Source organism: Equus asinus, chromosome 14 (assembly GCF_041296235.1).
Source record: "Equus asinus isolate D_3611 breed Donkey chromosome 14, EquAss-T2T_v2, whole genome shotgun sequence".
In the NCBI taxonomy this organism is placed as follows: domain Eukaryota; kingdom Metazoa; phylum Chordata; class Mammalia; order Perissodactyla; family Equidae; genus Equus; species Equus asinus.
In genome coordinates, this window is record NC_091803.1 from 25,526,650 (window position 1) to 25,554,395 (window position 27,746).

General features: G+C 42.2%; 1 long non-coding RNA gene and 1 pseudogene across 1 annotated transcript; one reads left to right on the forward strand and one right to left on the reverse strand.

The window, feature by feature from the left end:
- The first annotated feature begins 229 nt into the window (after positions 1-229).
- Positions 230-19,709, forward strand: LOC123276812 (uncharacterized). The gene is made up of 3 exons (XR_011494004.1): positions 230-1,038; positions 2,102-2,206; positions 19,581-19,709. It is a non-coding gene; the product is annotated as an uncharacterized lncRNA (long non-coding RNA).
- Positions 19,710-19,764: 55 nt separating this feature from the next.
- On the reverse strand, positions 19,765-27,540 carry LOC106845599 (calcium-binding protein 39 pseudogene; annotated as a pseudogene).
- Positions 27,541-27,746: the final 206 nt, after the last annotated feature.

Below are 27,746 nucleotides of genomic sequence, written 5' to 3' on the forward strand. Positions count from 1 at the left end.
CCGCCGGGTGACCTCATCCCGAGCCATCCAGCAAGTGAGTGCTGGAGCTGGGACCAGGGCCGGGTTGCCGAGGAGCAGCCCAGAACTCGAGATGGAACCCTAAGGGAGCCCTCACCAGCCCTCTGAACTTCCTGAGCCAGGATCCGCCCGATGCTCAGTGATCCTATCCGTGTTTCACAGTAGCTGTAGGAGATGGCTTCTTCACAGGTGTAGCCTGCCTTTCACCGATGAGGAAGCTGAATCCCGAGCCGGGGCTGGTGGCTTGGAGCCACTCAGACAACGGAGAGCTGGAGAACCCAGGGTCCAGACTCCCAGCCTGATGGGTTTTGGACAGAGGCCTGCGGGAGTGGGCTAGGGATCTGGCCTCTGCCGGCAACGGAGCAGTGCCTGTACCCCCAGGACAGATAACCCCAGCTGACCTTTACATGGAAAGCAGGGGAGAGGCAAGAAAGCTGCATGCAAAGTTGACTGGGTTTGGTTAAACTGCACTATCACGCTTTTCTCGAAAACAGCAAAATAGGTAACATTTTTGTTGTCCTTGTATTTGGCAAAACTGGAATCCTGTCAAGATCATCTTTTGATCCTGTGCTGCACTTCATAGTTCACACCATACTTTGACCTTCAGTTTCTTCCTTAGGACAACCCTACAATAGAGGTGTCGTCTGATTTTCTTAGCTGGAGGAGCAGGGTTCATGTCTGTGTTGTTCATTACTGTACACCACCCCCCAACCCCCCTCCCCCAGGCCTGGCACCTGGACGCGCAAAAATTTTGAATGAGTGAATCAAGTTTTATGGAGGGAAATTAGAGTTGGGGCCTCTAACTTGGGTAAGGTCATTGTAATAAAGACAGAGCTGAGACTCAAAATGATATCTTCTGACACACAGGCAGAGGCTCTTTTTAATTCCATTGCCGTCTCTCAGAATCATAGACTGTTAAAACTGAAGAAAGGGCCCTCGGAGAGCATCAAGTCCATCCCCCTCAGTTTGCAGTGAAGATGTGAGGTGGAAGCTTCAGAAAAGCACGTTTCCTAGGCTTCAGTAAGTAATCATGTTGTTTTTTTCTCCCTGAGAAGCTGGGAGTTGGTCCTTATATGCATTACAGATCAAGAGACAAAATGGACCAGTAATTATGATTCTGAAATTGCTCATAATTAGATCTATGGCCAGGCACTCTAATTCAGATTAATGAGGCTGAGTTGCTGGTTCCCAATAGCCCACAAGTCAGTGAAGGTTCAAGAGGTGCTAATTAGGTCAATGTTTTTTTAGTTATTCATTTGGTAAGATATTGAATGGCACTGTGTACAAAGCTCTGAGCTAGGCACTGTGGCTGATGAAAGATTACTATGTAGTATGAAATAGTGGTGAACAGCAAGAACGCTCTGGAACCAGATTACCTGGGTTAGAATCCCTTTTTTGCTACTTACTCGCTGTGTTACCCTGGGCAGATTACCCACTGGCCTCTCTCCATATGGAGTTTCTAATCTATTGAAGAGAAATATGCACATACATAAATCAATTTAATATAAGATACGTGGATGTAATAAATGGTGTGTGAACTCAGAGGGGATGAGATCATTCTTTCTAGAGAGTGAGGAGGGAGTAAAGGAGGAGATGGCATTTGTGTCATTGAAAAAGAAGTGGGGTTTCAGAAGTTTGGGGTAGAAGAAAGGCATCAAGGAGAAGGAGCAGCATGAGCAGCCAGATTGAGGAAGGCCTTGGATTCTGGCAAGGGGTTTGGATATTAGTAAGCAGTAAAAGCCTTTCAGGGACTTTTGCCAGACCATTTTGCAACTGTGGGAGAGTATAGTGACTCAGAGAAAACACCCTGGAGTTCAGCATGGAGCCAGGTTTCCTGAGTGGGAGTGAGTTTCCCGGCATAGGAAAGGCTGGTGTATCCGGAGGGGTGCCTGCCGCCTCAACCCGTAGCCAAGTCTTGTTAGAGGAGTGTGGCTGAGATTCCCCTCTAGTGGCTGAGATTGGTACTTCCAGGAGATTGGACTGGGACTTCTTAGTCCCTTTCATAGATTCACATTCAACTTAGACTGAAGAGCTATTCTGTGCCAGGCACTTTTATGTACTTTATCTCCTATCATCCTCGCAGAAGACATATGAAGTAGATACTATGAACACTTAACAGAAAAAAAAAATCAGAAGCTTGTGAAACTACGGGGTTGGAAGGAGCCCTGGGAATCATTTCCTCCATCAGGTAGGTCATTACCTCACAGCTCGCTGCATTATTACAGTTTTTGTAATGGCTCCTGTTAGGTTTAGCTCTATCCTCTGGGTCTACCTAGACTAAGTTTTAAGCCAGTTCTTGTCTGTTTGTGATGTCAAGGTCACAAGAGAGGCCAGTGGGTAATTTGCCCAAGGTAACACAAGTGAGTAACATTTGAAGGGAAAAAATGAGCATTCCCATTTCAACTAACTCAGCTAGCCAGCAGAGACAGAAGGCAGCAAATGTGCAGGAACAGGGGTCAGAACACATGTAGTAATTTATCAAGATTTAAGTTACTGGCCTTTTTTGAAAATCAAAAAACATCTGTTACAGTTTTCTTGTAACACTTCTTCATATGTTAGAGAACAGCTATGCCCAAGCATCTCTCCTCTGGTGTAAGCATTCTCCAGCTGATCCCTTCTCTGAAATCTTTGTGGTCAGCTCTGCCTGCCCGCGCTGGGCTCCTTCCCTGGGCTGTCCTTCTCACCAGACTTCTTTCTCTACAATGTCTCCCTTAGTCACTTCATCACATTCCTGTGGTGTCAACTTTTTCCTTTATGTAAAATCTCTTTCCTAGCCATTGCCTTTCTTCCTAGTTCCAGTTCCAGAGTTTCAGTGTTTGCTGGATAGCTTTGGTTCCCTTGGAGGCTGGCTGACACAAAAAATCCAGCATGTCCAATGAAAGTCTTCCTTTTTAGTCCCAAACCTGTTTCTCTTCCAGACTCTATTTGCTTCAGTACCATCACCATTCTCTCAGAGTTGAACCTTGTTGTTTTCTCATTTTTCAATTTTTCTCCATATCTAGTCAACTCCTTGTCATTTTATGACCATAATATTTCCTGAAGCCATCCCCTCTGCTATTGTTCAAACTCTAATTGTGTATATATTTTACTTTTTAAATAATTTCAAAACTTATTGAAAAGTTGCAAAAATAGTTCAAAGAATTTCTCTCTACCCTTCATCAACACTCATCAACCTGAATGTTAACATTTTAAATAAACACAGTACATTATTAACATCAAGACGTTAACTTTTTAAAAATTTTTTATTGAGTTAATGGTAGGTTACAATCTTGTGAAATTTCAATTGTACATTATTGTCTGTCAGTCATGTTGTAGGTGCACCACTTCACCCTTTGTGCCCACCCTCCAACCCCCCTTTCCCCTGGTAGCCACTAATCTGTTCTCTTTGTCCACATGTTTAAATTTCTCATATGAGTGGAGTCAGGCAGAGACTGTCCTTCTCTATCTGGCTTATTTCACTTAACATTATTCCCTCAAGTTCCATCCATGTTATTGCAAATGGGACGATTTTGTTCTTTTTTACGGCTGAGTAGTATTCCATTGTATATATATACCATATCTTTATCCAATCATCAGTTGATGGGCACTTAGGTTGCTTCCACGTCTTGGCTATTGTAAATAATGCTGCAGTGAACATTGGGGTGCATAGGACTTTTGGAATTGCTGACTTCAAGCTCTTTGGATAGATACCCAGTAGTGGGATAGCTGGATCATATGGTAGTTCTATTTTTAATTTTTTGAGGACTCTCCATACTGTTTTCCATAGTGGCTGCACCAGCTTGCATTCCCACCAGCAGTGTATGAGGGTTCCTTTTTCTCCACAACCTCTCTAACATTTGTTACTATTTGTTTTAGTTATTTTTGTCATTCTAATGGGTGTAAGGTGATATCTTACTGTAGTTTTGATTTGCATTTCCCTGATGATCAGCAATGATGAACATCCTTTCATGTGCCTATTGGCCATCCGTATATCTTCTTTGGAGAAATGTCTGTTCATGTCTCCTGCCCATTTTTTGATTGGGTTGTTTAATTTTTTTTTGTTGAGTTCTTTATATATTATGGATATTAAGCCTTTGTCGGATGTATTACTTGCAAATATTTTTTCCCAGTTAGTGGGTTGTTTTTTTGTTTCAATCGTGTTTTCATTTGCCTTGAAGAAGCTCTTTAGTCTGATGCAGTCCCATTTGTTTATTCTTTCTATTGTTTCCCTTGTCTGAGAAGACATGGTATCTGAAAAGATCCTTTTAATACTGATGTCAAAGAGTGTACTGCCTACATTTTCTTCTAGAAGTCTTATGGTTTCAGGTCTCAGCTTTAGGTCTTTGATCCATTTTGAGTTTATTTTGGTGAATGGTGAAAAAGAATGGTCAGTTTTCATTCTTTCCCATGTGGCTTTCCAGTTTTCCCAGCCCCATTTGTTGAAGAGACTTTCTTTTCTCCATTGTAGGCCCTCAGCTCATTTGTCGAAGATTAGCTGTCCATAGATGTGTGGTTTTATTTCTGGGCTTTCAATTCTGTTCCATTGATCTGTGCACCTGTTTTTGTACCAGTACCATGCTGTTTTGGTTACTGTAGCTTTGTAGTATGTTTTGAAGTCAGGGATTGTGATGCCTCCAGCTATGTTCTTTTTTCTCAGGATTGCTTTAGCAATTCGGGGTCTTTTGTTGCCCCATATGAATTTTAGGATTCTTTGTTATATTTCTATAAAGAATGTCATTGGGATTCTGATTGGGATGGGGTTGAATCTGTAGATTGCTTTAGGTAGAATGGACATTTTAACTATGTTTATTCTTCCAGTCCATGTGCATAGAATGTCTTTCCATCTCTTTATGTCATCATCCATTTCTTTCAGAAAACCCTTGTAATTTTCATTATATAGGTCTTTCACTTCTTTAGTTAAATTCACCCTGAAGTATTTTATTCTTTTTGTTGCGATTGTGAATGGTATTGTGTTCTTGAGTTCTTTTTCTGTTAGTTTGTTATTAGAGTATAGAAATGCCACTGATTTATGTAAATTGATTTTATACCCTGCAACTTTGCTGTAGTTGTTGATTACTTCTAAAAGTTTTCCAATGGATTCTTTGGGGTTTTCTATATATAAGATCATGCTGTCTGCAAACAGCGAGAGTTTCACTTCTTCCCTCCCTATTTGGATTCCTTTTATTCCTTTTTCTTGTCTGATTGCTCTGGCCAGGACCTCCAGTACTATGTTGAATAAGAGTGGTGATAGAGGGCATCCTTGTCTTGTTCCTGTTCTCAGGGGGATGGTGCTCAGTTTTTGCCCATTGAGTATGATGTTGGCTGTGGGTCTGTCATATATGGCCTTTATTATGTTGAGGTAGTTCCCTTCTATGCCCATTTTGTTCAGAGTTTTTATCATAAATGGCTGTTGGATCTTATCAAATGCTTTCTCTGCATCTATTGAGATGATCATGTGGTTTTTATTCCTTAGTTTGTTGATGTGGTGTATCACGTTGATTGATTTGCGGATGTTGAATCATCCCTGTGTCCCTGGTATGAATCCCACTTGATCATGATGTATGATCCTTTTGATGAATTGCTGAATTTGGGTTGCCAAAATTTTGTTGAGAATTTTTGCATCTATGTTCATCAGTGATATTGGCCTGTAGTTCTCTTTTTTCGTGCTGTCCTTGTCAGGCTTTGGTATCAGAGTGATGCTGGCCTCGTAGAATGTGTTAGGAAGTGTTCCATCTTCCCTAATTTTTTGGAATAGCTTAAAAAGGATAGGTCTTAAATCCTCTCTGAAAGTTTGGTAGAATTCCCCAGGAAAGCCATCTGGTCCTGGGGTTTTATTCTTTGGGATGCTTTTGATTGCTGTTTCAATCTCTTTCCTTGTGATTGGTCTGTTCAAATTGTCTGCTTCTTCTCGAGTGAGCTTTGGGAGATTGTAGGAGTCCAAGAATTTATCCATTTCCTCTAGGTTATCCGTTTTGCTGGCATATAGTTTTTTGTAGTATTCTCTTATAATCCGTTGTATTTCTGCAGAGTCAAGACGTTAACTGTAATAGAGTTAATCTACAGATATTTTTCAGCTTTTTGTCTCACTAGTCTCCATTTTCTGGTTCAGGATCCAATTCAGGATCACATGTTGCATTTAGTTGTTATGACTCCATTTCCTTTAATCTGGAACAGTTACTCTGTTACTTAGTCTTTTTTTTTTTTTCTTTCTTTCGTGACTTTGACCCTTTTGAAGATTACCAGCCAGGCCAGTTATTTTGTAGAATGTGCTTCACTTTGGGTTTGGCTGGCGTTTCCGTGCAATTCCTCATTTCCCTCTGCCTCTGTTGTTGTACTCCGCTGTAACTATTGTACTGACTAGTCTCCTTTCCTTCAGGCTTCTTCCTCCTCAGAGATGCCTAAAACAGCTCTCATGAGGTTTGTATTAAGCAGGAATCTTTCAGTAACAAGTGGTCAAAGACCCAGCTCAAACCAACTTAAACAAGAAAGGAAATTTCTTGGCTTTCTTACTGAAAGGTTTAGAGGTAGATATTAAGGCACAGTTGGCTCCAGGGGACTCAAACAATGTCATCAGGACTTAGGTCCCATCTCTGAGCTTTGCTTTCTTCTGCATTGGTTCCATTCTCAGATGGTTCCTCTCATGGTGGCAAGATGGCTGCCAGCAGTTCTAGATTCGTGTCTGATTTTTTTTCCCAGTAACTCCATCAGGAGGAAAAGCTCATCTCTTTCTGTCTCTTTGTCTCTATCTCTGTCTCTGTTTCTTCCTCTCTCTCTCTCTCTTTCTTGTCTCCTTGTAACTAAAGCCCCATCCTCGACTCCCATTGGTTATTGGTTCTGTTTGGAGCCTGTGCAAATCCCTGAACCAGTCAATGTGGCATTTGGAGTTTAGTTATCTCTACTTGCATGACATGAACAGGGCTGGGGGAGGGATGGTTTTCCTAAGGAAAATTGGGATGCTATCCCCAGAAAGTGTTGAGCAGGCAAAACAGCAGTGTCCATTACAATGTTTCTGTTTAGAAATTCTTTTTTTTTTTTTTAAGATTTCATTTTTCCTTTTTCTCCCCAAAGCCCCCCAGTACATAGTTGTATATTTGTAGTTGTGGATTCTTCTAGTTGTGGCATGTGGGACACCGCCTCAGCATGGCCTGATGAGCAGTGCCATGTCCGCACCCAGGATTCAAACTGACGAAACCCTGGGCCACCAAAGCAGAGCACGCGAACTTAACCAGTCAGCCACAGGGCCGGCCCCTGTTTAGAAATTCTTTTTTTTGTTTAGAAATTCTTAATCCCTCCCATTAACTGCCAAATGAAGTCCAAATTCCTTCCCAACATCCTAGGCCTTACTTACTTGGATCCAAATCTATCTTTTCAGGCTCCTTATCTAGATGAAGCTTTTGCTCTAGCCACACTGAATTTCTCAGTGGCTTGCATACCACACACATTCCTGCTTCTGCACCTTTGCTTATGCTATTCTGTTATTTGAGATGCTCTTTATATGGTTTTTTTAATAAAAGGAATCCTTTCTATTTGCAAGATTAGCTCAAATACCACTCCTTTATGAGGTCTTTCTTGGTATTCTCCAGCTGCATGTGCCAAATCTGTAGCTCGTATGTCTTAGAGCTAATGTCAAATTTGTGTTATATTTATGTACTCACCTTGCTGTCCCTACTAGGTTGTAAAATTTCTCGAAGGCCATAATGCTGGTATCTTTACTTTTAACCCCCCCAAGTATCAAGTAGTGTTTTACACTTCATATTTGTTGAATGAATGAATTTTTGTATTTATATTTATGCCATAGCCTCCACACCCTTCATCAGCTGGAATGCACTTTTCTCGATGAGCTCAGAGTTGACTGTGTTCCTGTTAAAATGCAGTATCCAAAATAGATACCATTTTCTATATGTAGTGTGAGCAGTGGGAGTACAGTAGGAGTATTGGCCCAATATTTTATTCACTTCCACACAAGCCTTTCCCTTAACCCCCAATCTAAAATATATGCTGTTCGTTTGCCTCTCTCATGGTGTTCTTTTCTTTCATGGAAATTATCACCATTTGTCATTATAGATTAATTGAGAGGTGATGGAGTGGGGGCTGCAAGCTCCCTTCTCTTTCTCCTTCTGTGAATTTACTTCCCAGAGCCGTGGAGAGATGAGATGTATTTCCATCAACTGCAGAAGCCTTGATTATATTATTTCAACATACATTTATTGAGTACCTTTGTGCTAGGTAGGCGATAGCTAAACTGAGTGCCTACTGAGTGCTAGATTTTTTGGGGTACGTGATCTTATGTGATTTTCACACCAGCATTGTGAAGTGTCCAGACGCCACCCTCTTTTCACTCACGGGGAAGCTGGAGTGGAAAAGTTGGGTGGCTTGCTTGAAACACACATGATAAGTGTCAAGTCTGGGGCTCAAACCTACGCCTGTATGACTTTAGAGTAGAGGCTGTAAATGGGTGTTCCAAGGCCATATTCAGCCTGCAAACGTATATCGCTTGGCCTATGTCATCTTGCTTCTCTTTAATATGAAAAAACAAAGTAAAACAAAAATACAGGGTCTGGAATCAGACTGCCTGAGTTTGAATCCTGTCCCCACTTATCAGTTTAACTTCTTCCTCAGTTTTCTTTTCTGAAAAAGAGAATGTAGTACTCACTTCAGAGGGATGTTGAGATTTAAATGCTTTTATCTATGAACCTGGGTAGGTAGCATAACTTTTCTAAACTTTAGTTTTATCAAGTGTAAATTGGAGATAATAAAACTGTTTCTGTCTACTTCACAAACTTCGTATGTGTGGTAAACTTTTGGAGGTTTTTGAACATGCAGGCCTTAAAACTGCAAAGGATGTACAGATGTTGGACATCTCTTATCATTGGAGACACCTCCCTAAGTGGACACAAATTTTTATTGTTTTTAAAATTAAGATATTAATTACATTCAATAAAACCCACCCATTTTAAGTACATATACAACTTGATGAATTTTGGTAGTTGTATACAATCACCTTAGTCAGGGTATAGAACAATTTCTTTTCTTTCTTTCTTTTTTTTTTTTTTTTGAGGAAGATTAGCCCTGAGCTAACTACTGCCAATCCTCCTCTTTTTGCTGAGGAAGACTGGCCCTGAGCTAACATCCATGCCCATCTTCCTCTACTTTATATGTGGGACGCCTACCACAGCATGGCTTGACCAGCGGTGCCATGTCTGCACCTGGGATCTGAACCAGTGAACCCCGGGCTGCCGAGAAACAGAACGTGTGAACTTCACCACTGCGCCACCGGGCCAGCCCTAGCACAGTTTCTTTAAACTAAAAAGCCCCTTTCCAGGGGCCGGCCCCGTGGCCTAGTGGTTAAGTTCACGCGCTTCGGTGGCCCAGGGTTTCACGGGTTCAGATCCAGGGCATGGACATGGCACCGCTCGTCAGGCCATGCTGAGATGGTGTCCCATGTGCCACAACTAGAAGGACCAACAACTAAAATATACAACCCTGAACTGGGGGGATTTGGGGAGAAAAAGCAGGAAGCAAAAAAAAAAAGCCCCTCTCCAGTGATTCTCTCCTCCAGGCAACGGTTGATCTACTTCTGTCACTCTAGTTTTGCTTTTTCTAGGATATCATATAAATGGAATCATATAGCAGGTGGCATTTGTGTTTGACTTCTTACACTCAGATAATACTTTTGAGATTAATCTATGTTCTTATGTATACTAATACTTCATTACTTGAAATCAAGTTTTTTATTGAGATATAATTCATATCTCATAAAATTCACTATTTTAAAGTGTACAATTCAGTGACTTTTAGTGTATACTCAAGGTTGTGTCACCATCACCACTATCTAATTCCAGAACATTTTCATCACCCCAAAAAGAAACCTTGCGGGTTTGGATCTTGGGCGTGGACCTACACACCGCTCATCAAGCTATGCTGTGGTGGCGTCCCACATACAAAATAGAGGAAGATTGGCACAGATGTTAGCGAGAATCTTCCTCAAGCAAAAAGAGGAAGCTTGGCAATAGATGTTAGCTCAGGGCCAATCTTCCTCACCAAAAAAACAGAGAGCGAGAGAGAAGAATGTGTATCTGCTGCTGTTGGGTGGGGCATTCTATAGATATCTGTTAGGTCTGCTTTGTGTTTAGTGTTGCTCAAGTCTTCTCTTTCTTTGTTGTTCCACTGCCTCATCATTCTGTCCATTACTGAAAGTGGAGTGTTGACATCTCCAACTGTTATTGTTGAATTTTCTATTTTCCCCCTCAATTCTGTCAGCCTTTACTTCATATATTTTGAGGCTCTGTTGTTGGTGTATATATGATTATAATTGTTATATCTTCCTGATGGGTTGATCTTTTTATTATAAAATGTCTCTCTTTATCTGTAGTAACATTTTTTTGTTTTAAAGTCTATTTTCTCTGATATTAGTATAGCTCCTCCAACTTTCTTAGGATTGCTTTTTAGATGATGTATCTTTTTTCCATCCTGTTACTTTCAACCTGTGTATCTTCTGATCTAAAGTGTGTCACCTAAAGATTATCCAGTCTGACAATTTCTGCCTTTTGATGGGATTGTTTAATCCGTTCACATGTAATATTATTAATATGGTTGAGTTTTCATCCACCAGTTAAATTTTTGTTTTCATATATGTCTCCTGTCTTTTTTTCTTGCTTCTTCCTTTACTGCTTTCTTTTGCTTTAAGTAAATATTTTCATGTGTAGTATTTTCTTTGATTGGGAGCTGAGGGGAGAGGGAGCTCTGCCTTCCTGGCCACACCTACTCAGAGTGGAGTCTCCCTCAGGCTAAGCTGGGGGGAAGGAGGGAGGAGTCTGGGAGGGAATTGGTTGTGGCTCAAATGCTGCAGACTCTCCGTATTCTTACCAAGTTTTAGTGGATTTTCTTGAATAAATCTTTCTTCATTGGCTATATGCCATTAGGACAATTTCCAGAGACTTTAAGGTTATTTTGTTTTGTCTTGTTTTTAAATAATTTTCACCAGCTTTGCTTGTTTTTCTGGGGTGTGGGTATGTGGAGCTCCTCGCATTGTCATCTCAGAGCTTTGATCTCCCTCAGCTTTCCTTTTAAGCTTTTTGATTAGTCAACTGTTCGCCTTAACAGCTGTCCACTACCTCAGGCAGCTGCAAAGTTAAAACACTTGCCTGTAAATGTTTTCGACAAATGACCCGTAGGGAGAAGCATTTTCACAATGGGCAAGCTCCCTGTGAAGTCAAATACAGACAGCCTTGTAAGTGGGATCTCCCAAGGACCAAACACACAGTGCCAGTAATGACAGTTCTTTGGGAATAAGACTTGGAAAGCCCTCCAGCTCCATTCTGTTCCCTCCAGTGGCTGCCAGGTTGCACTGGGAATGTGGGTTATTTTCAAGGTTGCAATAGGGCTGGAGGCAGGGGACAGGACTCAGGCAAGTTAAGATGTCACAAAACACTGTACTTACCAAAATTCAGCCATTTTCCTTGTATAAGCGTTCCCCAAGTTGCTGCAAGTCTTTGGTCACTTTACGGAGTTTTGAAAAAGCTGATTGTGACAATTTTTGCAGGGTTTTCATTGCTTGTATGTAGGAGTGAATTTTCATAAGTCCTTTCCTCTGCCACTTTTGCTGACACCACCAAAATGAACATTTTTTTTCTTTTTAAAGATTGGCACCTGAACTAACATCTGTTGCCAATCTTTTTCTTTTTTTCTTTCCTTCTTCTTCTTCTCCCCAAAGGCCCCCAGTACATAGTTGTATATTCTAGTTGTGAGTGCCTCTGGTTGTGCCGTGTGGGACGCCACCTCAGCATGGCCCAAAGAGTGGTGCCATGTCCGCGCCCAGGATCTGAACCCATGAAACCCTGGGCCGCTGAAGTGGAGCGTGGGAACTTAACCACTCAGCCACAGGGCCGGCCCCCAAAATCAACATTTAATTAATATTAATGTTCAAACTACTGTAGACTCACCAAATTCCTTGTACTTGTGCTCAGGTTTCTTTATATGGTCTGCAAGGATGTCCTAAAAGACTGTGTTTCTTCCTTGAAATCAAAGCAGAAAGCAATTAAAGTCTTAAGGTTTCCCCATCTAAGAGTGTTGTGACCCTGAGAAAAAGGGAAATGAGGTTAATCCAGCATGAGTAGTTCTCACTGCTCCCCCTACTTGGTGTTCACAAATCACCTAGAGAATATAGAACCTAGAACTTTGTCCAAGTGACTAATACCAAAGTCATTGGTGAATAGTTTTATAAATTACTTTTTTAAATTTCTTGAAATTCAGAATGATATTTGCCGGTCCCCAGTACTTTTCATTTTTTCTAAAATTCTCAAAGTCTGTCTCAATAGTTCCAAAATCATATCTCCAGTTTCTTTCAGCATCTTGGGGGATGGACTGCGCGTAAATCTGGGGTCTTGAACATTTCAATTGACTTAGTGTTCTCTTACCGTTCTTCCCTTCCTGGGAGCTTCAATTTCCTCTGGGCTACAGCCTGAAACTATTTTAATCTTGAGCATCATTCTCCTTATAGAAGACAAACCAAGAGAAAGTTGGGAGGTTCTGCTTTCTCTTGATCATCTGTTAATATTACACCATCTACCCTAAGCAATGGGCCCATTTCTTCCTTCTTCTTGCTCCAAATATAGCTATAAAAGCCCTTTTTGTTGTCAATAGCATGTTTCACAATCTCAGTCGATTCCGAGTTACACCCATCCTGATACTATTCTTCTAGGTTTATGTCAGTCTTCCGTGTTTATCCCTGAGTAGGTAGCTCTTCCATCCTCTGTCACCGAATATCCTGTGCAGCCACTTTAGTTCCTTAAGTGCTTCTCCCGTTGCTTCTTTGTCAGGAACTAAAGGGAATGAAGGAGTAACGGGCTTTTTTTGGTTGGATCTTCTTAAAATGATAATTAAAATTACACATATTAGTTTACTATTGCAACGTAAAGAGAAAAATATTTAGTACGGGCAATGAGATAATTGTTCATTCATTTAGCATCGAATGATTAATTTAGCATTGTAATAGTCAGAGGCATTGTCTTCTTCACACTGAGTGCATTAGTACCTAATTACATACTGCTTTTTCCTTTAGCTTTTGTTTCATTTATCTATTACATAGTGTAACAAACCATCATAATATTTAGTGGCATAAAATAACTTTTTTTTTTTTAATGTTCATTGATTCTGTGGATCAGGAATTTGGAAAAGCCATATCAGGAAAAGCTATACCCTGTTCCATGATGTCCGAGCCTCAGCTCAGATGACCTCGACAGCTTGGGGTGACGCTAACAGCTGGGGTTGGAACAGCTGGGACTGGGGCATCCACTTCCAAGATGGCTTCTTCACTCATATGACTGTCACCTGGGCTGGGATGGGTGAGGACAGGCTCAGATGGGACTGTCAACCACAGTGTCAACGAATGTTCTTAGCAGCGTGGTTGTGGCAGGGTAGTTGGACTTCTTACTTGGGCATTTGAGACTCCAAGAACGAGTGTTCCAGTGAGCAAGGTGAAAACTGCATGGCCTTTAATGACCCATCCTTGGAACATCACTTCCAGCACACTCTTTAGTGAGGCAGTCACAGCCAGCCCAGATTAAGGGGAGGGGCCATAGACCCCACCTCTCGAGGGAGGAGTGTCAAGGAATTTATGGCTTAGAAGAACTGCTTAGCCAACCCATAGACTTGTACACTCAATAAAATGGCTACTGCTTTAAGCTATTAAAAAAAAAGAATTTATGGCCATGTTTTAAAACTGCCTCAGCTTCACAAATAATTATTTACAAATGTGAAGTATATATCCCTAGCCGGAAGGTTGCCAAATCAATGATCAGAAATATTTATTTTCAGCTAATATCTTCTTTTGATCAATTAAAACATCTTCTCATTAAAAAATAAACATAATGCGGGGCCTGCCCAGTGGCGCAGTGGTTAAGTTCACGCATTCCACTTCTGTGGCCTGTGGGTTAGCTGATTCGGATCCCAGGCATGGACCTACCCACTGTTTATCAAGCCATGCTGTGGCAGGCGTCCCACGTATAAAATAGAGGAAGATGAGCACAGATGTTAGCTCAGGGCCAATCTTCCTCAGCAAAAAGAGGATTGGGGGTGGATGATGGCTCAGGGCTAATCTTCCTCCCCCCCAAAAAATAAATAAATAAATAATGAAAAATAAAGAAGCATATGCTTGTTAGAAAAACGCAGACATAGAGAAAGTGGGAAAATTCTTCTCCATCTCAATTAAGTTTATTTATTTATTTTCCAAAGTCACATATGCACATGTTTAGGAATTCAATGAGGCTTATTATGAAAAACCAGAGCTTCCCCGTTGCTCATCTCCTGTTCCCCAGAGGCACTACACTCAACCCCTTTAGCTGATTCTTTTGTATTCTCTGTAGGGTTTTTTTTGGCTTTAGGTATTATTATCATTTTGGAAGTTGAGGCTTTCTTTCATCTCTCACTTTCTGTTTTTGTCCGTTCCACCCCCCCACCCCCCCCCCCGCCCCGTGTTACTGAATCACAGTTTTGGTTACATAGTTATTCAGCTTACATCCCTATAATTATACGTAAAAGTTACCCACAGCTGAACCATGGAGTTACTATGACTACTTCTCTTTTCTTGCACTTTTTGTTTCCCCTTGCCCTGCCACTGAGTTAATGATTGTGTCCTGTTTTTATTATTTGTTTACTTTGTTTGTATAACACTAATTCAATCCTAAACTCTGCCTCGAGGTGTAAATATCTCATTACATTCAAACACATTAGATTTCTATTGGTTTTATTTCCTTTAAGACACCTCTGCAGCCTAATGACCTGCTTCCGTCTGAAGGGTGCTTCTCCAGGCCTGCTGCAGAGCTGTCTCCTCGAGAACTCCCTTCACCATCTACAGGGACTTCGTCATGTCTTTCTTGAGTTGGATCCCTAGTTTCTTGGATTCCATGTCTCCCTCTTTCTTGCTTTAGCCCTTGTTGTTGTTGCTACATTTTCTAGTACCTTGATAAGTAAGGGTACATTTTTGAGACTTTGGATGTCTAAAAATATCTTTATTTTACTTTCACACTTAATAGCTTGGGCAAAGAATTCAAGATTGGAAATCATTTGTCCTCAGTATTTTGAATGCCAGCTCTGTCTTCTGGCTCCCATTGTTGACACTGAGAAATCCAGTTCCATTCTGGTTCATGACTATTAGAAAACTGTTTTGGGGGCCGGCCCGATGGCGCAGCACTGAAGTACACACATTCCGCTTTGGCAGCCTAGGGTTTGCCGGTTCGGATCCCAGGTGCAGACGTGGCACCGCTTGGCAAAAGCCATGCTGTGGCAGGCGTCCCACATATAAAGTGGAGGAAGATGGGCATGGACGTTAGTTCAGGGCCAGTCTTCCTCAGCAAAAAGAGGAGGATCGGCAGCAGATGTTAGCTCAGGGCTAATCTTCCTCAAAAAAAAAAAATATATATAAAAAAAGAAAACTGTTTTGTCTCTCTGGAAGCATGTGGGGAAATTCCCTGGCCCCAGTGTTCTAAAAATCTTGGTCTAGGTCTGTTTCCATTCACTGTGTTGGGCCCCATCAATCTAGAAATTCATTCCGTGAGTATTTTTTTTTCTTTTGTTGTAGAAGTGTGTATTTTTAAAAAAACCATCACCAGGGCTGGCCCCATGGTGTGGTAGTTAAGTTTGATGTGCTCTGCTTTGGTGGCCCAGGTTTGCAGGTTTGGATCCCAGGAGTGGACCTACACCACTTGTCAGCCATGCTGTGGCAGTGACCCACATATAAAGTGGAGGAAGATTGGCAACAGATGTTAGCTCAGGGCTAATCTTTCAAAGCAAACAAAACAAAACAAAAAACTATCACCTAGGTCAAGAAGCAAAAGATTGCCAGCATCCCCAGAAGCCCAAGCCCAATCCCAGTCTGGTCCCCACCCTGGAGACGTATTGACCACTGTGACTGTTGTGATGACCATCTCCTTGCCTTGCCTTTTAGTTTTCCCTCCGATGTCTAAATCTCTAAGCAATCCAGTTTAGTTCTGCCTGTATAGGACTTTGTAAGAATGGACTACATATAACATGAAATGTACCAACTTAACCATTTCTAAGTGTGCAGCTCAGCAGCATTAATGCATCACATTGTTGAGCGACTCATCTCCAGAACTCTTTATCTTCTCAAACTGAAACTCTGCACACATTAAACAAGAACTCTCCATTCCCTCATCCCCCGAGTTCCTGGCAACCACCGTTATACTTTCTGTTTCTATGAATTTGACTATTCTGGTTAACTCATAGAGGTGAAATCATACTACATTTGTCTTTTTGTGACTGCTTATTTCACTTTGCATAATGTCTTCAAGGTTTATCCATGCTGTAGGATGTGAATTTTCTGCTAGAAGAGAGTATTTTATCATGTTACTCAGCTTCAGGGTGTTGTTGGAAAACATTCACACGTTTGAATGTTGATGAAGACATTTACAAATATACATGAAGTGTGATAATTTGTACTGTTTCCTGAGAAGATCTCAGGTTGGTGTTAGTGATGTCATATGATTGAACCAGTTAGAGTATGGGTGAAAAAGTAGAATGTCAGCACGTCAGGATTGTAGCTGATGTTTGAGCATCGTAAGTGGATTTTAAGGAAAAGGAAAACGTTCTCAAGGGCTCAGCAATGCCGGAGACATGACCATGGAACTCATTTACTGACACATGCAGCCACCATTGGGTCACATGCTAGATTTGAGACAGAGCTTATCCTCTTTATTGAAAGGAGGAGATCAGTGAGAGAAAGAATAGAAAACTAAATACTTAGTTCATGGTTTATCATTCTCAACAACTTATGGAAGCTAACGGTGAACATTTGCCTCTAAATATGTGTGTTATAATATTATAACATAATTTTAATTTCAAGTCAAAACACAACATTTTCTCTACTCTTCAAGTTATAAACCTTTATAGGAAAAGTCAAGCTGTACCCGAGAAAAAGCAAGTACCAGCTCTGCTCGAACCAACAGATGGAATCAGTGGTTGTGTGTGATCATTTTAGCATTAGTCAGTGTCAGCATTATCCCTTCATCTTTGGTATGTTTCCTGGGTTTGTGCTTGGCTTCGAGGTGCTTTGCAAACATTGTTAACCCTGCCACACCTCATCAGTGTTAAAAGCACTGATTGTAAGTCATAAGAAAATGGTGAATGGTCATACATATAATGGGATGATTTTTCCCAAGTAGAAATCCATTCTAGGGGCTGACCTGGTGGCGCAGTGGTTAGGTTCCCTATGGTCCACTTTGGCGGCCCGGGGTTCACTGGTTGGAATCCTGGGTGCAGACATGGCACCGCTTGTCAAGCCATGCTGTGGTAGGTGTCCCACATAAAATAGAGGAAGATGGGCACAGATGTTAGCTCAGGGCCAGTCTTCCTCAGCAAAAAGAGCAGGATTGGCAGCAGATGTTAGCTCAGGGCTGATCTTCCTTAAAAAAAAAAAAAAAGAAATCCATTCTGAAGAACAAATCTAATTATGTAACCTACAAAAATTGTGTCATTGACATTAATCATCAAGAGGAGAGGAAAAGTGATTGGCAAATGCCTCCAATGCCTGTTGGCTTGATACTAGTTAGGAAAACTTCCAGGCTAAGCTGGTGAACGCACTGTGTGGAAGCTTTAGTCACCCGGCTCTGGCAGTTTCACATGTCTAGGCCCTTCCGACATAGACAACATCCAAATGAGTAACCAGGTGGCGAGTGTGCACATGGTAGCTGCGAGGAGTTCCCATTGACACTGAGATATCCAGGAAGGAGGATTCTTTCTGCCACAGGCGTCAACAGCAGTGTTCTGTGAAACATTATCTACAAGGAGGGTAAGAGGAGCAGTGTGGAGTTTGAGGACTGACACACAGTCCTGTGTCATGGAAATATATCCAGGAAACTACTCCTTCCTTACTAATGAGTGCACATGTGAATGGCTCCTCAGGATCTAAGCTCTTCGTAGACTAATGAGCTTCTTTATTAGTTACAAAACCTTTTTCTTCCTAATGGGACATGTAAATAATATTTATTGAGTATCCACTGTGTATAGGGAACTAGGGAAGCAAAAATGAATAAGATTTGATCCTGCCCTGAAGGCAATTACAGCCTAAGCAGGGAATACATGCACATAATGGCTCATTGTAATACATTATAAGTGTAATTGTACACTATATTATTATTATATTGTGTTTTAATGATGGAACTATACAGAGGGTGCTATAGATCACAGACAGGAGAGCCTGTTGCCTGACTAAGTCCAAAAGAATGAAAAAGGCTTCCTAGGAGAGGGAGGGAGGTAAGAGCGGAGCGCATGCAGGCGGGGAAACAGCCTTTGGCTGATGAGTGAGTCAAGCATGGGGTCCTGGAAGGCCACACTGCTGCTTAGAGGAGTTTACACTCTGTTTGGTTTTAGGCAATAAAAAGTCGTTGAAAGGTTTGAGGTGGGGTCTGACATCAGATGCCTAGTATAGGTATTGTATTAATTTTCTATTGCTGCCCTAACAAGTTACTACAAACTTAGAGACTTCAAACAATGCAAATTTACTGCCTCACAGTTCTGTAGTTCGGAAGTCCAATTTGGCTCAACTGGTTTCTCTCCTCTGGGAGCCACCAGGCTGAAATCAAGGTGTCAGCTGACTCACTCTGACGCGGAGGCTCTGTGAAGAATCCACTTATTCAGGTTGTTGGTGGAATCTAGTTGCTTGTGGTCGTAGGTAAGACCAAGGCCCCACTTCCTTGCCGCTGTCAGCTGGAGGCCACGCTCAGCTCCCAGAGGCCTCACTCCTGTGCGTGCACACAGCCCCTACCTCCCAGAGCTAGCAAGGGTGGGGAGAATCTCTGACTTCTTCTGCCACGTCTCTCTCGCTTCCAGCTGGAGAAAGTTCTCTGCTTTTAAAGGCTTATGTGATTAGACTGGGCTCACCTGAATAATCCAGGATAATCTCCCTCTTTTAAGGTCCGTAAACTTAATTAAATCTGCAAAGTCCTCTTATCTATGTAAGGTAACATATTCAGAGGTTCCAGAGATCGGGTGTGGACCTCCCTAAGGGGGCCTGTTCTGCCCACCACGGGTGTCTAGGAAGCTTCGACAGAGTCGAGTGTGCCCCTGGCACCTGATTTTCCTCCTATCTCCCTGGCTGTTTTTTTTTTTCCTCTTTTAAATGATTTTATTGAGGTATAACTTACATTCACTCATTTTATGTGCACAATTTAATGACTTTTAGTAACTTTATGGAGTTACGCAACCATGACCGCAATCTGGTTTTAGAACATTTCCGTCACCCCAAAAAGATTTTTCTAGCCTGTTTGCAGTCCATTGGCTGTTCCTTTTTATTCTCCTTTTAAGGTTCATCTCCTTTTTCCCTTTTTTTTAAAAAAAATTTTCAGTATTGATTCATTCGCGTGTCAACTTTATCTGCCTCAAAAGTTCACGTCTTGGATACAGTTCCCCTCCCATTTCAAACCTTCCTTTAGTGAAGGCAGCAATCTCACCAAGGAACTTCGCTTAGATCCTTAGCAAAGATAAAGGCAAATATGTAGGTGTCTCTGGTAATACCGAGGTCCTCCTTCCCTAAACCGCTGCCATCTGTGCGTTTGCCTTCATGAACCCAGCCATGTTCAGAACTCCTACAGCTGACGGAGTCTTTGAATTCTGGAATGACGCTAAGATCAAGAGAAAGTCCACATGTGCAAGAAAGCAGCAGCTACGTTCTCCAACTTGGACCAAAAAAAACGAAAAAGGTAAAATGAAAAACCATTCACTTAACAGCAGGTTAGCAGTAATGTTCCTCATGACTCGATAAGAGTGCCTGGTGCTGAATAGCTAACAGCAGGTGCTGAATTTGGATTTAATATTTTAGATGTTGACTAGAAATTAGGCTTCCTGCTGAGCTGGTCTCTTCAAATCCCTGATCTGTTTAACTAGATAGGTCTTCTCATCATTAAATTGTTCGTCCTCAGTTGTCATTCTGACACTTGCTGGGGAACTCTGAGTTTGGTCTGGTTCTAGAGGAGGATGTCGAGGATGGGCTGTGTCTTGTTAGGCTTGGCTACAAACACCTTAAAAATGTGAAAGGCCTCAAACTGGATGTTACAACTTTTGTCTCGCAGAAGGTTCATCATTAATTTGAGGTTCTCAGGTTTACTGATGGATTTTGTCATAATCGTGAAGTTGTGTCTGTCTAATAGTAACTCACCGAGAAGCTTGGGTGACTGTCATTTTGTCACCTAATTTTCTGAATGAAGTAACTTCTCACGTTCACTGAAGAATCTATCATAATGCTGTTCCAAAAATTCTGCACTGAGCAATTTATGTCTTGTAAGTAAATCCTTGAATGTGGCGAATGCATCTGAAGCTACGTCAAATATTGACATTTCGACACATCTGAAGAAATCATACAATTGTTCTGACCAAAAATGATTTTTGCAAGTGGTTCGTGTCTGATGCATTCTCTCAACATTATTCCACAATTTAGAGCTATTTCTGGAGATTCATACCCTTTCAATAACACGAACAAAATATTCTGTTGGGTGCAGATGTATTCAACAGTGGGAGTTCTTGTACCAATTTGTCTTCTGAGAATATTGTTGAAAATTTGAGCCACATCTTTTTTTGCCCTCAAAGTCAATGAGCTGTAAGTCAGCTACCAGGGTGCTAAGGAGCCCACTGTTACAGAGTTCTTGAGCGAGTTGGCCGCTGCTTCTGTCTGTGGTTCTTTTTCATTTGTACCATACGGAATTTCCTTCAAAGCCTCGTCTCCTTTTAATGCTTATGTTACCCAGGACTTTTCTTTGGCTTTCTGGAAAATACCCACATTTAGGATATTCTTTACCAGGTGTGTAGGAATATACAAGTTGTTGACATTGGTTACCTCAGGGCAATGGGAATGGAGGGTTAGTGTGAAATTATCAACTCTTTCTTTATGTATCTTTCAGGATTTAATAAATGATGAACATGTATTACTTTTGAGATTAAAATTCTTAATTATGAAAACATTTAAAAAATCATTCTTGGGGCTGGCCTGGTGGCTGAGTGGTTAAGTTCGTGCATTCTGCTTCAGGGGCCCAGGGTTTCTCCAGTTTGGATCCTGGGCACGGACATGGCCCCACTCATCAAGCCATGCTGAGGTGGCATCCCACATGCCACAACTAGAAGGACCAACATCTACAAATACACAACTGTATACCAGGGGGCTTTGGGGAAAAAAAGGAAAAATAAAATCTTTAAAATAAATAAGTAAATGTAACGGACAACTGTAGGCCCTTAGTGTTAAAAAAAAAAAGAAGCCTTCATAAAAATTAAAAACTTTTTTGCTTCAAAGGACACCATCAAGAAAGTGAAAAAACAACCCACAGAATAGGAGAAAATATTTGCAAATTGTATATCTTATGTAAGACTTATATCCAAAATATATAAAGAGCTCTTACAATTCAATATTAAAAAAGACAACCCAACTGAAAGTGGACAAAAGATCTGAATAGACGTTCCTTCAAAGAAAATATACCAATGGCCAATAAGCACATGAAAAGATGCTCAACATCATTAGTCATTAGGGAAATGCAAATTAAAAGCACAATGAGATTTCATTTCATACCAACTAGGGTGGCTATAATAAAAGAGTTAGATAAGTTTTTGAAGGAAGTGATCACCAGTGTATCTTTTTTATTTTATTGAGGTCATAATAGTTTATAACGTAAAATTTCAGTTGTACACAGTGTATCTCTTTTTTTCTGCTTTTTCTCCCCAAATCCCCCCAGTACATAGTTGTATATTTTAGTTGTGGGCCCTTCTAGTTGTGGCATGTGGGATGCTGCCTCACTGTGGCCTGACGAGCAGTGCCATGTCCGCACCCAGGATCCGAACCAGCGAAACCCCGGGCTGCCGAAGCAGAGCTCATGAAGTTAACCACTCAGCCACGGGGCAGGCCCCAACACAGTGTATCTTTTTTATGAGCAAGGAAAACTTTACATGAAGCACCCCCAATGACTTCTTTTGGCCTCATTGGCCAGTTTGAGGCAAACGACCATTCCTGAACCAATCACTGGCACCAGGGATAGGATTTCCATGATTGAGTTAGACTAGTCATTTGGAGTGAAATAGAGGTTAGGTAGGCAACTATCATATTACTGTACAGACTTCCAAAGTAAATTCTAGTCCCTATTACTAGAGTAGAGACTAGATGACAAGCAGGCAAAGACAAGAGATGTCTACTACAGCATCAGAAACAGCTGGAATGTGGTGAGAAAAATCATTAACTTGGATACTGGACTCTGCCACTAACTTACTGGTTGATTCTGGAGGTTGCTTCACTCATTAGCCCTCAGTTTCTTCAAATGAAATGGTTCCTTCCAGCTTAGAAATACTGTGATTATACATATTGCCTTCCAGCAATGGAAAATGGCTCACATGCTTTTCTGTGTCTCAGATAAGAACATAAAACAACTTTTGTAACTACCAATCAAAATCTTATCACCCTAATATTTATGCACCATAAGACTCCTATATCTTCAGAAACATAGATGATTCAGTGACAATAGCTGCCTAAATCATGCAATTTAGTTGGGTTTTTTGCCTGCCAACCACTATTCTTTCTTACACCCTGATTTTACTTTGTGGAACTGTAGTGGTCATGATATTTGCCTCCCAAAATTCATTCTATTTTAACTGACTGGTCTAAGCCCCTATTCTTAGTCCTAGTGGTTTGGACGTGGTTGACTCCACCCTCCCGACTTGAGGAGTGGGCACTTTAATGAGGCTTGGCCATTCTATCTATGCCATCCCTCTGGCCACAAGGCTTGGTTCGAAGATGGGCAAGTGACCCAAGCTGGTCCTATGAGAGTCAGCCTATGACTTTTGCTGGGAAAGAGAAACTCTCTTTTTCTCGGGGTTGATCATCTGGTAGGCTGTAAGCTGGAGCTTCTGGTGGTCATCTTTGCCACCAATCGAGAGAGAGAACCTGCCTGAGAATTAAACACATAAGAAAGAAGAAAGAGAATCCTGATGATCTTGATATCATCATTTGAGCAACTGGCTCCAGTCTCTGGACTTATCAGTTATGTGATCCCTTAAATTCCTTTTGTTATTTTTTGCTTTAATTGATTTAAGCTGGGTTTCTGAAATTTGCAACTCAAAGAGACCTGACTAATAAAGATGAGTTCTTTCCTTATAGTTTGGATTAAATGCACTGATGCTGTGTAAATATGAGAGTAAAAGCTGGATGTGGATAAAAGAAAGATGGTTCAGGAACAGCCACGGAGAAAGTGAAAAAATATTTGTATTTATTTTACTCAAGCTACTGCATCCCCTTTTCTTTCCCTGTTTGGTTTTATTTACCATAAGGAAGGAAGCGGGACACCTTATGGATCTTTGAACACTCCTGAAGTCTTGGTGTCTGTTTTGTGTCTAAGCTGCAGTTGGGTGTGAAGAAGAGACAGGGATCTTGTCTCAAACTTGGTAATGTGGTTCCATGGGAGTTCAGACCCCAGATTTTGTTCAGACTCTGTGTAACTAACTGTGGTCTCTGGGTCTTGGTTTCACCACCGGTAAAAAGAGGTAGCCATACTAAGATCCCTTCTGGTATTAATGTCTCAAGATCCTATTGCAGAGATCCCAAGGGCGGCTAGAGGAGGGATTTGTACTACTTGGAGAGACCCCAGCTGGGGCTGACAAGGCTTCAGGACAAAATTCTCCCTAGTGGTCACTCCCTAGTGTGGTGAGCTTGGTTTGTCAATTCCAAAGTGGAAGTTGATCAGTGGGGGGTCTGGTTCTTGGAAAATGCAGCATGGTACAAGCTGGGGCCTTCTTTGCTGAATGTCCTTTGCTTTATGTGCATATCAATTCTACTTTTCAGATCAGTCAAACCAGGCCCCTGAGACTAACCGGTGGGCTGTTGATCTTACCTTGACTTTGAGAACTGGAAAAGCCTGGGAAGTGCCCAGCTTCAAACAAAACTAGATCAAGGGGCTCAATAAGGTCACCATATCAATCTCTCGCTCCTCTCTCTCTCTCTTTCTTCTTCCCCACTCCTTACTCCTACTTGGTGTTTTGTTTTTTTTCCCCGAGGAAGATTAGCCCTGAGCTAACTGCTGCCAATTCTCCTCTTTTCGCTGAACGTGCACACTTAACCTCTGCACCACCCGGCCGGCCCTCCTACTTGGTTTTTGCCTGTTGGCTTCATTCTCAGGAAGGCTTTCCCCACATAGTGACAGAAATGGCAACCAGCAGTTCCAGAAAAAGACCCAAGGCTGACATTGATTGGTCCGGCTTCCACCCCTGTACCAGCCGTGCTGGACAGGCACAAAACCTGCATCTGCTAACCCGGTTCATGGAGTTTGGATTTTATTGTGAGGAATAAAGGAGGAATCTTAAAAATCTGAGTACATGATTGACATGGTCAGATCTGTGTGTTAGGGAGAAAGAGTCTGGCTGAGGGACAGGGATTGGGGGCAATGGAGCAGATGAGTTAGGGAGGCTTATTGGCAGTTCTTGGAATCATTCTGGGAAAAGTGAGGAGGGGTTGAACTAGAGTAATTGCAGTAGGGATGGAGGATGGATTGGCCAGGAAAGAAAATAGTGAAAATAGAACATACAAGAGTTGGTGGTTGATTAGCAGTGTTGGGAAAGAAGAAGAATTTATATTTATTGAATGCCGACCACGTGTTGGGCCCTGTGCTGGGCAAATAAAACTCAGTCTCGTGTAGGATCTGGACCTGTAAACAATTACTGTTCAACGTACTATCCAATTACCATGATAGAGTGATGCACCAGGGGACACTAGCACAGGGGAGAAAAGAAACCATTTGAGGAGTGGCTGTATCAGGGAAGGCTTCACAGAGAAGGAAATTTTGACCTGCGTCTTAAAGGATAAGTAGGGTACATAAAAGTTTGGCAGCAAACAAGGAGTAAGAGATTTCAGGCCTGTGCCAAAGGCAAAGGACAGAGTCCAAGAAATTGTTGGCCAGAAAAAGCACATCCAAACCAAAGATATATTTAGTTTTGCTCATATAACATTTTTAGAAATTTTTGAATTAGGTCCCAACATTGAAAGATCTGGAGGTTTCACATAAAAATCCATATTTCTAACTCATCTTGAAAAATCAGAAAGCTTAGCTACACATGGCCTGTGACAAAGGGCTGGCACAGCCACAGTCCATCCACTCCCTATTGTAATTCACCTGGCCCCCATCAATTAATATTCATGTTACCTGCCCAGTCCTCTGCGGTGGACTAAAGATGGCTACAAATTCCCTGTAGCTCTCCACATCAAAAGGGGGAGTTAATTTCCCCTCCCCTGGAATCTGGGCTGGTCCTGTGACTGCTTAACCAACAGAATGTGGGAGAAGTGACCCTGTGCCAATTACACGCCTATTATCTTGGAGCACTCTCTCTCTCGACACTCCCTATCAAAACCCGAAACTTATGAGAGATAAAGAAGTGGTTGTCATTTTGAGTCACAAAGTTTTGGAGTGATTTTCTCTGTAACAGCTAACCAAAACACGCACCTCCACTCCTTCCCGTAGAGGCATCTGAGGGCTCAGCCTCTGGACCAGAGGAAGGAGGGAGCACATTGAGCTTGGGTAACGATGAGCAGCAAGGCCAGAAAGGTGGATGGGGGAAGATCACGAAGGGCTTTGTATGCCATGCTGAGGGACCTTCAGCTTTTCCCTAAAGGTGCTGAGGAGCTGACAGAGTTTTGTAAGGCAGGCATAGTATGACCAGGAAGGTGACTCCAGCAATGCTGTAAAAGATGAATCAGAGGAAGGTGATTAGTCCGGGAGCCAACACAACGGTCCAAGCAACACAACTCAGGCAGTGTTGGTGGGCATGGAGCAAAAGGGGGTGATTCAAGGTCAAGACTTCCTCCTCTGCGAGGTTTTCCCTGAGGTGCTAAGAGAACACACAGGTCAAGCCATATACAGATCTTCCTTGACTTAAGGTGGGATTACAGCCTGGTAAACCCATTGTAAGTTGAAAATATTGTTAAGTCAAAAATCCATTTAATACACCTAACCTACTGAACATCATGGCTTAGCCTAGTGTCCTTTAAATGTGCTCAAACACTTCCATCAGCCTGCGGTTGGGCAAAATCATCTAACACAAAGCCGATTTTATAATAAAGTGTTGAATATCTCATGTAATTTATTGAATACTGTACTGAAAGTGAAAACAGAATGGCTGTCTGGGTGCAGAATGGTTGTAAGTGTATTTACCCTCGTGATCGTGGGGCTGATGGGGAGCTGCGGCATCACGAGAGAGTATGGCATATTGCTAGCCTGGAAAAAGATCAAAATTGAGAATTCAAAGTATGGCTTCTACTCAATGTGTATTGCTTTTGCACCACTGTAAAGTTGAAAAATCATTAAGTCGAACCATTCAAAGTCAGAGAAGTCTGCAGTTGGCAGTCAGAACTGGGGAGCGCGCACAGGAGTAGGTTTGGGCTGCAGAGACAGATTGGGGGTTGTCAGAGTTTGTAGCTAAGCTGCAGATGTGCGTGAGATAGTGTGGGGAGTTTGGGTGCAACAGATGAGGCGGAGTCCTGGGCAGCAGCCTGCAGATAAGCAAAGGCAGAGGCACTCTGCAGGGGCTTGTAAGAGGAAGCTGCAGAGAAGGAAGAGAAGCAGGAGAGAGCAGGTCCCCCGGTGCCAAAGACAGGAAGAATTCCAGAGGGAGGGAGGAGCCCATAGCATCAGATGCTCACCAAGCTGTGCTTGTTTAAGCTAGAGATCAGAAGGTTATTGATGGCCTTGGCGAGGGCAGGTCCATGTGGAATGGTGGGAGCAGAAGCCAGACTCATGTGGGTGGAAAGTAAGTAGGAAGCGAGGGAGTGGAGACACCGAGTGTGAGCAGCTCTTTCAAGAAACTTGACCGTGAATGGTAAGAGAGAGATAGGGAAGTGCTTTGAGGTCACCAAGTTGAGAACAGTTCCCCCAAAGACACAGGGGACTTAAGCTTGTTTTTATGTACTTAAGAGAGAGGGTCTGTGGAGAGGAGAACTTAGCAGAGCAGGAGAAAGAGAGTCAATGATGGAGTGAGGTCACTGAGGAAATGGGAAGAAATGTGTCCCAAGAGGGAGAAATCAGCCTTGGGCCCAAGGAGGACACCTGCTCTGTCATAACAGTCTGTGGTTGTTGATAGGAGCTGGGGATACTGTTGCTGGTGGAAGCAGGGGAGTTGAAAGAGTTCTCTCTCTTTTCTCCACAAAATAGTAGCATTAGTCATCTCATGAAGGTGAGGAAGGCAGCCTGAGCAGATGGCTAGTGAGAAGTGGCTGGCAAGCTTGACTTAGGCCTGAGCCTGTGGACATGGCATCCTTATATGCCTCCTACTTAAGGCCAGGATTGGTTCTTGAATGTGGGTCAGGGCTGAGCCTGCAGGTGGGTGGAAGACCACAGCTGTGAGAAGACCTGGAATGAGACCCTGTCACTTCTCGGAGACTTGTGTGGGCTTCTCCTTGCCTATAAAAGCAAATTCCTTGAGAAGACACAGGTTGAGGACCCTCATGACCTGCCTCCTGCTGATCTTGCCAGCTTTACCGCTTTCCTCTTCATCCCAAGCACCTGAGGCTCCAGTCATGGGGAAGAGCTCACCCTTCCCCAAAATGTCATTGTCTGTTCCTTGCCTTTATCGGAATTGCTTTTCTCCCTCTCCGCTCCCTTCTCCGCTTGGCAAACTCTTATTCAAGACTCAGTTCAAACGTAATGTCATTCATCTATTCCACCAATATCTATGGAGTGTCTGCCATGCTTCATTCCGGGTGTGCCCTCCCAACTCCACTGCTC